Source organism: Suricata suricatta, chromosome 12 (genome assembly GCF_006229205.1).
Source record: "Suricata suricatta isolate VVHF042 chromosome 12, meerkat_22Aug2017_6uvM2_HiC, whole genome shotgun sequence".
In the NCBI taxonomy this organism is placed as follows: domain Eukaryota; kingdom Metazoa; phylum Chordata; class Mammalia; order Carnivora; family Herpestidae; genus Suricata; species Suricata suricatta.
The window spans coordinates 59,928,926-59,942,093 of record NC_043711.1 but is presented as its reverse complement, the minus strand read 5'-3'; the positions used below and the strand labels follow the sequence as shown (position 1 = coordinate 59,942,093).

Sequence of the window (13,168 nt, the reverse complement as noted above, 5' to 3'; positions counted from 1 at the left end):
CCCTGAGGGGACAGAGGGGCCAATATTTTGGGTGGGTCATGCAGTCAAGAGACTGGACTCTCTTCCGGGCACCCCTCCTCCAAGCTTCCCTGTGACACTGGCTTGAATGTCCCCACAACTCTAAACTGGAGTCTGGGTTTTTGTTCTGTTGAGATTGGGCCTCTATGCAAGGCCACCAAGATTCTGCTGCCTCTCTTCCTGGACTCTCCACCCCTCCAAAAAATTTGCTAGCAAAAATTGCAAAGGGGCAATGCTCAGGACAGATGTCAGGCATGGTGGACAGTGACTCTGGGAAGTGACAGGGCCAAGGAACCATGAAGATAGATTAGCCACACCCAGACTTTGGCCCAGCTATTTCCACCAAGGGGATGCACATTCCCAGGCAAGAGGCTGGGAGTAGGGGTGGGGGCAGAGGGCAGGGAGGAAAGGGTGAACCTCTGAGCCATGCAGAGAGGATGCAGATGTCGTGGATGCCAATACAGAGGTGAGATCTCTTGGCAGAGATCAGTGTTGTGGTGATAGCATTTAAGGGCCAGCCAGGTTCCAGGAAAAGAATGGTTTCTTCCTTCATGAGTGGGAAGCTTTTGGAAGCAAATTCTGAAAAACAAATAATAATCTACAATTAACCCCACTTTTAACATTTAACTCCCTGAGAGATGAGATGTGTTCAAGTGTAATATGAAGCCTCCAGTAAATTGTCAGCCAGACATGGGTGGCTTGGGGCAGGCTGTTTGTGTCCTCTGGACCACTCATGCCAGAGTGACACATAGCCCTTACACTTAGAGAGCAGAGATCCATAAGCAGATACTACCTAAACAGGAGTTTCTCAGAGTGATTCCCCCCATTCTTCTTTGTGAAAGGACCCCACCATTTTGCCAACTGGCCCCCACCCCTAAATGCCAACTGAATGCCTAGTGACAACTTGGAGGGTGGAGAAGAAGGTACCCATTCCATCTACTTTGTTCTACTTTGAGGAAAACTGTGTAAAGCATATTTCTCTGAATCAAAAATAGCTACTTGATCATTATTTCAAATGGTTTCTCTCCCTTTCTCTAACATGTTTCCACAGCAAGAGGCCCTGTCATGCCTACCAACTCTCTCTCATCTAAATAATGCTAAATGGGGGCACCTTTGTGGCTCATCTGCTAAGCATCCAACTTCAGCCTAGGTCATGATCTCACCATTCCCAAGTTTGAGCCCACATCAGGCTCTGTGCTGACAGTTCAGAGCCAGGAGCCTGTTTCAGATTTTGTGTCTCCCTCTCTCTCTGCCCCTTCCCCACTCACACTCTGTCTCTCTCAAAACTAAACATTGAAAAAAATTAAATAATGCTAAATATGCAAATTATACTTAAGTGATATCTAAAATGTACATATATATATAAATATATATATATACATATTTAAGTTTATATAACCTACTTGAGTCATAAAAGCCAGTCTTAATAATGCAGTCTATGTGGTCACCTGTGCTTCGTTATAGGAGGAGTGGGGCAGATTCAAGTGTAAAACTCTCTCTGAGAGCCATGTCACTGGGCCTAGAGTTCCAATAAGAGGAATTGCTTCACAAAATAAGCTGGGTCAATGATCTTTAGAATCCCTTAGTCAGGAACCATAGTGGACAATACATGTGCAAAGATGTCTCCTTGGTCTTCAGGGAAATGCAAAGTAAAGCAGGGTCCACCTTCCTGTTCATCAAGCTCAGAAGGGCTCCATGATCAGTTTTATGTCTGCTGTTACTGTCTCAAAATAATGGGAATGGAGGGGGAAAGCAGGGATTCACCATGACCTGTAACTTATAATTATTTTACACTTAAACAAAACTTGAAGATTTTATGACAGAAAATTAACTTTGGTGCACTTTGGAGGGCACATGAGTGCTTGCTATTTTATTCTTTGTGCTTTTCAGTTTAAATTTATATAAATACATATATTTATATATTATATATCATTCCAAAGATAGTATTTATAAAATTTAATAGATATAAAAAATTTAATATATGTATAAAATTTTGAACACAATGAATATGAGAAGCAGGAATAATCTAGAGAGAGGAGGTGCCAAAGCGATGACCGGCAAGTCTGGCCTTAACCCTGCAATTCATCCCAAGATGGGACCAGGACAAACTTCCTGGTGCACAAGGGTTCCTGGAGGCAGGGACACAGTGGTACTAACCATGCCAGCACTCGTTCCACATCACTGAGTACTGGAGGTTTGGATGTCTCCCAGGTTTACAAGACGATGCATGGTAGGAAGATAACCCCCATGTCCCAGGACCCAGCAGTGGCTTATGAGAGAAAGGTGTGGGGATTTCCAACAAGAACTGCTATTTGTAAGCTGATCTGGGCCTTACACATGCTAGTAGGAGTTCACAGCCTTTCTTCCTGAAGCCTCCAGTCCTGAAGGAGGAAAAGCATGAGCTGGAAACAGGCTCAAAGTTATGGGGGTGGTGGCCCTGAGTGCCACTGAGCATCATCAGAGGCCCCCGCCCCTTACTGAAATGGACCAATCATCAACTCTGAAAAGGACAGGGAATGGAGCCAGTCACATAAGCTTCCCTATATGTCTGAGGATGAGAACCACCTAGGAAAACAGTTTATTTTTGTTATTTCCAAACAACCAAACCAACAAGACCCAGATCCCCAGGACCACCTAGACAACTAGAATTTCCAGAACTTTGGAGAACAGAACCCCTTTGTTCCAACCCTCACTACCCTTCCTCCTTGGTCCCTCTTGTACACACACAATTTTATTTCCGTGTCCCATGTTGGGTGGGTAAGGCTGGTCCAGATCCCAGCTCCTCTAGCTCTAGCTGGGTAGCCTCCACAGTTAATTCAGTTTCTACATTAGTGAAGCAGAAAGAGCAGCTCCAGCCCACAGCCTGGTACTGGCTTTCCAGAACATAGTAAATAAGCAGCAGTGGAGCTGCTACTGATGATGATGATGTTGGTGACAGACTCTATGGGCTGAGTGGCAAAGGAATTGGCATCCAGCCCCAAGCTCCAGGCCTGGAATGATCTTCATTCAACTGCCCAGATAGCCATACCTCATTCAAGCTTGTCATCTGCTCGGGAATAAAAGAAAGACCCTGCTAGAGTCCCCAACAGAGTACACGGTGCCTCTGTTGTTGCAAATACCACTATGAAGTAAAGTAATCTGCCAGTCATAGGAACTTTGTTTTGACTCTTACCTTGTTAGTATACCATTAGGCACCACCACCAAAATGAATGGTGGGAGTGATCCACTCTGGACCTTAGCATCTTAAAAAACCAGGATTCACAGCTGGTTACTTAATTACCTTCCAGATCATAGTCATATGCTGTTGTGTATACACTACCCTAAACTCAGTGGCTAAAAACTATTAACCATAACATTTCTGGGTTCACTGGGTTCAACTGGAAGGTTCTCACATCAGGTCTCCTCAGAGATTTAAGTCAGATAGTAGCTCTGGATGGAGTCTGCCTCTGGATGAGGCACAAGTGGGCTGAACATCCCAGATGGCTGTTATGGGCTCACTTGTGTCCTGCTCCCCCAAGATTCATTTTGAAGTTCTACCCCCAAGGGCCTCAGAATATGACCTGACTGGAAACTGGATCATTGCAGATGTAATTAATTTTGTTAAAATGATGTCATACTAGAGTAAGGTGGACCTCTAATCCAATATGACTAGTGTTTTGATAAAAAGGGGAAACCTGGAACAGAGGCAGACACACTCAGGTGGAGCACCATGTGCACTTGAAAGCAGAGATTGGGGTAGTATATCAGAAGGAACCCCAAAGATGGCAAACAAAACCCAGCAGGTAGAAAAGAGGCACGGAACAGCTTCTCTTTCCCAGCCCTCAGAAGGAACCAAGTCTGCTGTTACCTTGACCTCAAACTTCAGCCTCCAAAACATAGACAATGAAGTTTGATTGTTTGGGGCACTCAATCTGCGGTACTTTGTGTGCAGGGGCTCACTCATGTGGCTGCCAGGTGATGCTGGGAGCTCAGCTGAAACTTTTGACACAGTGCCTAGTGGGGCTGCTCCATGTGATCTGAGCTTCCTGCAATATAAGATCCAGGTTGTAAGAGTGAATATCCAAGAGGAAACGTCCTGAGACTGGGCCAGCCCAGGAGAATTGGTAGGAAACCATGGTGCTTCTCAGGGCCTGAGCATCCTGGAACATCTCCTGCCATGTTCTATCATTCCAGCAGTCCCTAAGGCCAGCCCAGACCCATAGGGAGGGGAATCAAATGCCACTTCTCCTTGGAAAGAGCAGCAATGAATGTCCTGCCATCTTTAATCAACCACACTAGCTGTCAACAAAAGAACTTGTATGTTCCTGTGTGTCTGTGCCATGAAGTGTCATTATCGGCAGAAAACAATGGACAGTGAGATCAGAGAAGACCAAAGGAATCTGCTCCTACCATGAAAGCCTCTCCATATTTGGGATCTAAAAAGGCCATGCCCTTCCAGCACTATGTTGAACAACAGTGGTGAGAGTGGGCACCCCTGTCGTGTTCCTGATCTCAGGGGGAATGCTCTCAGTTTTTCCCCATTGAGGATGATATTAGCTGTGGGCTTTTCATAAACTGCTCTTATAATGTTTAGGTAAGTTCCTTCTATTCCGACTTTCTCAAGGGTTTTTATTAAGAAAGGGTGCTGTATTTTGTCAAATGCTTTTTCTGCATCTATCGACAGGATCATATGGTTTTTATCCTTTCTTTTGTTAATGTGATGAATCACGTTGATGGATTTGCGGATACTGAACCATCCCTGTTGTATGGAAAACAATTTGACAATAAAATATTATGGAAAAAAAATAAATAAATAAAAAATAAAAAGGCCATGCCCTTGCGTTACACAGAGGGACACAGACAGCTATCTTAAGGAACATTCTAGTAACATGAACAACAGCAGAAAAAACATACTAAATTAAAGGGCACCCACACAGAAACACCATTAAATAGAAATGAGCTGCAAATGTGTTGAAAGTGACAAAAATCTCAACAGCATGGACACATACCAGAGATGTTCCATAATACAAATGACACCAATCAGGCCACTTCCTAGGATCCTGATCAACCCATGAACCTTGCACACTCATGGCCTCAAGAAGGAGAATAGGGAGGTGGGTGGAAAGGAGAAGTTTATCTCTGCTCAATCATTTGCTTACTAAATCTGACTGTGACTTAACTGGCCTAGCCTCAAATGCAGGCAGTGGTGCCATACTAGATCCTGCTTGTCTTGTAGCTGATGTGCTGGGGTGACAGTTTGCTGGCCAGAGCCTTCATGATGTAAGACATCTAGGACATGACTCTAAGGTTCAGTCCTCCAAGGATGTTAATGACCCCTTTCTCACTGCAAATAGGGCTGAGGAGAGAACACTTTCTGGGGAGCTGATCCACCACCAGGGCAACAACCAAGTGGTTACAGGAAACTCCTAGAGGACCTCTGATTCCTCATCCAGATTCTCCTCAGATATTACATTAAAAGAGCAAATATTACATATCATGTGGCAGATGATGGAAAGCTTGAAGGGAAATTGGACCTGGAGAGTTTTCCCAAGGTGTTTCAGCATGTCTCAGCAGGAAGTGGCTGTTAAGACCACAGGGTCCCTATAAGAGCCATCTCCCCCAGGGACCATATTTCTGGTGTAGCAGGATGAGGAGGAGCTACATTTACAACTTTACTAAGATGCAGGTTTCCAAACTGCAAGGCAAGGTAGGGAAAGATGTGAATTACATGCCCTCTCCTCTCTGCTTCAATACCATAGTAATGATCTTGGGTACAACCTAGTCTCTGATGCCCTCTGTCCTTTTCTCACTGATTTTCTGGTCAAGGCACAGGTTTGGAACGTTATGGAAAGGGTTCAGATCTCAGATCCTGCACTTAGTTATTGAGCTAACTAATGCCTCTCTCTGAGCCTCATTTTTCGTTTTTTAAGTTTTTTAAAAATGTTTTTTTTATTTCTGAGAGAGACAGAGACAGAGTGTGAGAGCAGGGGAGGGGTAAAAAGAGAGAAATACACAGAATCCAAAGTAGGCTCCAGGCTCTGAGCTGTCAGCACAGAGCCCAATGCAGGGCTTGAACCCATGAACCATGAAATCATGACCTGAGCTGAAGTCAGATGCTTAACTGACTGAGTCACCTAGGCACCCCTGAGCCTGATTTTCCAGTTCTATAAATGGGGATAATAACATCTATCTCATAGACTTTTTAAAAGAATAAAAAGATAAGAATCCTTTGTATATTGCCTGGCAGATATTAAATTTTCAAAAAATAGTACCTAACTATTGTTGTCAGTGGTTCTGAGACTTCTAGCTATATATAAAGCTGAGCACCCAGTAGGCAATTAACTGAATACTATACGTATCTCAAAAAACATCTAGAAATTTTGAGGATGTAGATAAGCTCCATTGTATAACACATCAAATATGGATAGAAATCCTTTTCATGCACACTGGCTGCTTTCACTGTCTCATTTTGCCAAAGTCACTTATGGGCTAAAAATAAGAGCTGGAATGTGCAGAGCCCCTGTCTCTCACCTCAAACTTCGAATTCATGAAGCAGAAGGTGTAGGGAACTGAAGTCCAGTGGCTCAGGTCACCTCTCTGTCATCCATCGCATCTGCAACATAGAACACCCAGCAGTTGAGCATCTACATTTCCAAATATTTTTTCAGGTGCCTACTTGTGGCTGCATTCTCAGAATTATACACTGCACTTACCAGGTTCTCTACACCCCAGGATTGCTTTTAATCAGTATAAAATGTTGTTCCCTGAACAGACCAGGAGTCTATTATTATTCTCTGTGGAGCCAGGAGGCTCTCTTCTGAAGACTCGCTTCTAGTCACACACCAGGAATGGCAGCTCCTGACTACAGCAGGTGGTGACTGTCATGGAGAAGTTCATTTGGACAAGTCCCACCTAGGAAGGCAGTATAGGAGGCATCCCATGCCTGACCTCAAGTAAACTCAGAAACCTGTGCAGAGAACCTGGAGGTCAACCCGTCCCAGGCCTCTGGCCTCTAAGACATCACCCAAATGTGCCCAGAGGGTGTGCCATTCAGATCCCTCTCAAGGTGAAGCTGGTGGACAGCCTTCAGCTGCCATACCTTCAGGTCTACTGTGGCATTTCCACCAAGGCCTTGCTCTCTCCAGACTGCTCCTAGTTGATGACTGAGCACAGTAGGTTCTCCTACAGCCAGGCCATCCTGCCTGAGTGGGACCCAGTGAGCAACTTGGTACCAGGGCTCCCTCATTGGATTGGCTAAGATTTTTCAGAATGCCCCCTGCCCAGCACTTCATCCATTGTGCTCTCCTTTAAGGGTCTTAGAGCTGCATTGCACTGGCTTCCTCAACCCTTTCTCCTTTACAGACAAGGAGCTCCCCAGTGCATCATCTTGAAATCTGCTTCCTGAACTGACATGTCATCCAAATTCATCCTGAGCACCTGTAATTGCAAGAATTCACAAGGAAGCTTGTTCTGCTTTCGCCTGATTAAAAAGCTTCATCTGAGTGCTGGCTAAAAACAGATTTCCACTTAGATCGTTCAGATAGGAGCCTTTAATGGAGGGAGATGTACACTGGTGTAAGGGAACAAGCCAGGGATAATGAGGCACCAGGGATGGATAATCCTAGAAGTGGTTCATGACCTGGAGCTGAAGGGGTGGAGGCATACAGGGTGCAGCCACCATGAGACATGGTACTGAGGCAGGGAGAGGCAGGGACAGAAGTGCCACAACCCTGGGGCACGGGATGCAGTCTGCAGGGGCACTGGACAGGGATGGGACAGAGTGGGGAGTGGCAAGGAGACAGCAGCATCCCCTTTGCAGCCTGCTCTGTACCTTATTTTGTGACCACTTGTGGGTTGTTAACTATCTCTTGTTGCAATTCTCATTTCATGTCCTACCCATGATTCCCCATTATTTACTTCAGCATTTCAGCCTTATGTTTACTTTTACATTTTTTTCCACCCCCTCTCTGGGTTTGCTCTACAGGCCTCGTGAGGGAGGGCTGAGGTTTCTGGCCAACACCTCAGACATATTCCATTCCTCATGCTATCGCCCAAAGCCAGAATGAACTTTCCACGGAGGGTGTGCCACAGACAGGGACCCTGGTCATCTCTCTCCCTTGGCCACCTGAAAATGCTTACCAACCCACAGAACTCGGTGAACCTCCTTTGACAGCTGCTGATTCCGGAAGTCAGAGACCACCCCAGACTGCCTCACTCCACAGACTGCTTGTGCTTAAAACTAGTTTTCCACCTGACCATGCCTTGTACTGCCTGCCATCATGCAAAGTTTCCAGATCTCTGGCAATCAGACACAGGTCAGTGCACACCCACTCAGTGCTTGGAAACCAGAACCAGAGTCCAAGGAAATTTCACCATCACTGAGTTATGATACACAAAATATATGAAACATACAAAAGTCCAAATTTACTCAACAAACCCCAAAGGAGTTGATTGCTTACTATTGTGTTTTTTATGGATAGACATGTGATATATATGGCCTGGGCTTTAATCTGCCATAGCACCTTTACTGATACATTGATCCAAACATGATGCCACAACTCTGTCACATAAAAGCCAGATAGCCATATATGGGATGGAAACATAGGACACCTTTTATAAGCACAGCATCCCTGATTGTGGTTTAATACAGGAGATTTAGGACTTCAAATTACAGCAAGCTCTTTATTCTGAAAGCCATGTAATGATGTTACAGAGATGATTGAAAAACTATAAATGGCTTTGATCATTAATGGAATTCCCTGACAGTCTTTTCCAGATACCATCAACTGCAAAAGGAAAGAACACCTTGAATCAACTAGTAATCTCATTCTGAGAGTAACATCCATTTGTCAAGAGCAAAAGACCCTGGAGAATGAGGACCAAATCTTCCCCAGTGATCTACAACCCATACCCCAGCCTTCCATAGCCACTTCAGATATATACTGCTGCTCAGGGACCTGGGGATGGAGGGCCCTGGCATAGGCTGGCCGCATTGCTGGGACCTTTGCACAAGTCAATCAGCCTGCACCTAGTACCTGTGAGGTGGGGTCGGGGGTACGGAGGCTTACTCTGCATGTTGCTGAGCAGAGGGCCAGGCCGGCTTGCTCACCACTGCTCTTTCAGTACTGATTAACACAGGCCCAGCCTAGCCCAGAGTGGGTGCCAGTCAGTGTTCTCACAGGCCTGTCTTTGGATCCTTCCCAGGAAGTCTGACCTTTACCTGAGCCCAATGCTCCTGGAAAACAGGAAAGTTAAAGAATCCTCCACCCTTTGTGTTCTGGAAGGGCTTACTACAAAGAACCACTTTCCCTGTACAACTTAGATTAAGACCCACGTTGTCCCCTGTACACCTGTGACAAAGCCAGCACTGGCCCTCCAGATCCCCATTCTTTCCCTCTTCTCTTACTAGCTGAACAGTATGGTACCTACTAACCAGTTTGAACAAATTCCTCATCAGTAAATTCAGGTTAGCAGTCTCTCCCTCCCCCAACCCTGAACTTTGCCAACCTCCAGCCTGAGTCAGCACATAGTCCTCCATGAGGCCCCTCTTGAGAACAGGCGGATGTTGGGGTGACGTGTTTTTGGCAGTGCCATTGTGTCATCTCTCACCACCTCCATGCGTACACCCCACTGCACTGTTGGTTCTTCCCAGTCTTGTCCACTCCTCCCTGTGAAAGGAAGACCCTTACTGTGTACCCCTGGACATGCTGCAGACCACAGGTCACAGGGCTCTCCCTACAGCAATCCTCCTCCTCCTTGCCAATAAAGCCTCTCCCTGCTGAGGCCAATATGTTCTTATTTGTCACCTTCTTCACTATGGCTCACACTTACCTTCTGTGAGCCACACCCCAGGAACAGATACCTGCATGACCTGGGTTATCTAAGTCTGCACATGGCATTGTTTTCCCAAAAGAGCAAAAGACAGAGAGAAACTGAGGCTTGGGTCACAGACAAGTAAGTGAGGAAGTGCTGAAACCAGCCTAGCCTCTAAGAGCCAAACCTGTCCACTCCTCACTAAATTCCGGAGTTCCAGCTACCCAAGGTCCTTCCATATCCCCTTGACATGCCCACACAGGCCTTTTCTCTATTTCTCTATGGAACAAAGAGCTTCCAGTCTCTGGGAGATTCTGCCCAGGAATTCCCTGGGAACAATTTTCCAGGACTCCTTCTCTCCCCCAGATCAGCCAGATGGTGTACTTAGAGCTTCTTTCCATTTAAGAACTTACTTTACAAAACTCTGAGATAAAAGTGAGTCCATAAAAAGGTTGGATGTGTTGTCCTTCCACAGATTTGGGAAGGTGTGACAGAGTCTTTGTGACCAAGATGCCCAGGGTGGTCCCATGCCATAGTTCTAATTTTTTTAGTATTTATTTAGTTCATGAGAAAGATAAAAGAGAGAGGGAGAGCATGAGTGGGGGAGGGGCAGACAGTAAGGGAGAGAGAGAATCCCTGGCAGGCTCTGTGCTATCAGCCCAGAGCCCAACTTGGAGCTCAAACTCATAAAATCATGACCTGAGCAGAAATTAAGAGTCAGGTGCTTAACCGACTGAGCCACCCAGGTACCGCAGCTCTTCTTTAAAAAAAAAAAAAATTTATTTATATTAAGAGAGACAGTGTGCATGGGAAAGGGACAGAGAGAGAGAGAGAGGGAGAGAGAACTCCAAACAGGCTCCTTGCTGCCAGCACAGAGCCCAATACAGGACTTGAAACCACAAAGCAGTGAGATCATGACCTGCACCAAAAAAAAAAGTCAGACACTTAACTGACAGAGCTACCCAGGTACACAGCTCTTCTTAAATGTGAGCCAGAGTCCTCCCACCCAGAGGTGGGCCTACATTCCCTATACCCAAAATAAGTCAAACAAGGAAGGATGGACACCATGTGACTTGTGACATGAACAAAGTAACAAAAGTCAGCTGTCTATTCCCCTTCTCTCTCTTCACTCCTTCTCCTCTCTCTTCCTATCCCCTCCTTCCTCCTTCACCTTTCTCCCTCCCCACCTCGTGCTCACCCACAGAACCAGCAACACTGTGAGGAAGCCCAGGCCATTCAGGGAGGCACACATGGCATCCCAGCTGAGAGCTAGCAGCCCCACAGCTCACGGGGAGATGAATCTTCAGATGACTGCAGCCTTCACATCTCCCAGCTGAGGCCCCATCATGAAGCAAACACCGGTCACCCACCCTGTCTGAATTCCTGACTCAGGGACACTGTGGGAGATTGTAAATCTCCCGGGTTTTGGGGAGATGCATATGTGGCAGCAGACAACTGTACAGGCACAGGGGAGACGGTCAGCAAGTGCTTGGAAGCCCAGGCCTCTTCTGGTCCTGCCCACTGCCAGCCTCTTCCCCTGTGGCTCTCCCATGCATCAGCCTTGTGTCTCCTGCTCCATCTTTACCTAAGTCTCCATTTCCCATGACTGGTGGCATCTTCTGTCTAGGGTCCATCCACAGCTTTTCATGCAGCGTGCTCCTGCCTCCACTGTAACCAGAGGGGTGGCTGTATAGCCCTATGAGGTGCAACAGCATGACCAGGAGAGACACAGCCTCCCAATTAGAAGCAACATTTTATATGACACACCACTGGAGCCTCTGAAAAAAAATCATGCTGTGGGTAATTACTGAGATAGAGAAGTGACTTTGAGAAAGAAGTCACTAATTGGCATCATGTCTACACATCACCTTCAACTGCATCTGAAGTCAGATTTCAAACACTTCACTTTGGCTTCGTCACTTGCTTTCCTCCTTCAGCTCCTGGGCTCCAGCACCCCACTGCTTGGTTCAGCTTCACCCCTATGCTGGCTGATGGTGCCTCCCTGGGCTTCTCACCACCAACAGTCCCTCCTGACTTCACACCCCACCTGGACCAGCCTGGGTCCCAGGGTCCAGCAGAACACTTGCCATCCTGTGATGCAGGATGGTTCTTGGGTGCCCAGGCTTCCTTGCACAAGACTGGCTCCCCTTCTGCCCTCTCTCTCTTCCTCCTCAGGTTCAAGACCTTCCCTCCTCTTCCTAGAACAAAGGTGAAAACAGCCAGTGCCTGCCTCTCCCCCTCCTCTCCTCACCAAAAGGGGGGCCCTGGCAGCTGCCTCCTGACTGCCCAATGCCTGTACTCACATACTCAAGGTCCTCAGGGACTCACTGTCCACTTCTCTTTCCCCCCATCCCCCATCCATCCCTCCTTTCTTTTCTCCCCTCCACTGGACACAAGTCAGGCTCTAGGTCTCCCCAGCCTGGCTTGGTCTCCACCCGCCTCACTGACACTGCTCAGGCCCCTGCATCTCCAGCCCTGAACAATCTCCTCACTATAGACAAGCTCATTCATCCCCAAGAAGGCAAATCACCGTGTTAATCACGATGATTCCTGATTGTAAACCCAAGCTGACTCATCTTCTTTGTTCCAGCTGTCATTTTTCCAGCTGCCTTGGGACTGCCCCTCATGGGTGCCTCATGGACCTCATGCCCCACACAAGTTTCTCTAGCTATGGAAATCCATATTCCTCCCTTTCTCTCACTCTCATTAGCAATCCCTAGGGATATGATCTCCAGTGCCTCTCACCCATGCCTCCTTTTCTCGGTTTCCACTGTACTACCTCCCCTGGCCACTGTAACCTCTTTCCTCAACCACATGTGACCCTTAAACAATGCAGGAGTTGTGGGCACTAACCTATCTTCGTGCAGCCATACATCCATGTGTAACTTTTGACTCCCCAGAAACTTAACTACTAATAGCTTCCTGCTGACCAGAAGCTTTATCAATAAATACATAATTGATCAACACATATTTTGTATGTTGTGGGTATTACATATTGTATTTTTGAAATAAAATAAGCTGGAGAAAATAAAATGTTATTAAGAATATCAAAAGGAAGAGAAAATACATCTTTAGAACTGTATGTATCAAAACAAATCTGCATTTAAGCAGAACTTCGCACTTCAAACATGTGTTATTCAAGGGTCCAATGCATTTCAATGTCTCCAGATTGCTTCCACCCCACCCCCAGCCCCTTCATACCTCTCACCACTCTCCCATCGCCACTCCCCACCCCCCTCCATCACCACTGCCATGCACTACACCAACCTCTCTACCCCCTCCATCACCCCCCACCCCCTCTACCCTCCTCCATCATCACTCCTACCTACCCTCCTCCATCACCCCCTCCACCACCCCT

At 46.6% G+C, this 13,168-nt stretch overlaps 1 long non-coding RNA gene across 2 annotated transcripts in view; it reads right to left on the bottom strand.

The window, feature by feature from the left end:
* Positions 1 to 354: 354 nt before the first annotated feature.
* Positions 355 to 13,168, bottom strand: part of LOC115272994 — a 16,731-nt gene continuing 3,917 nt past the window's right edge. Inside the window, exons 1-3 of one of the 2 annotated variants that reach the window (XR_003900595.1) lie at positions 9,505 to 9,587; positions 6,529 to 6,610; positions 355 to 597 (exon numbers count right to left, since the gene is read on the bottom strand). This is a non-coding gene — a long non-coding RNA (uncharacterized LOC115272994). Of the gene's footprint in view, positions 598 to 6,528; positions 6,611 to 9,504; positions 9,588 to 13,168 lie in introns of those variants that run through there. The other variant, XR_003900596.1, reaches the window with a different exon arrangement.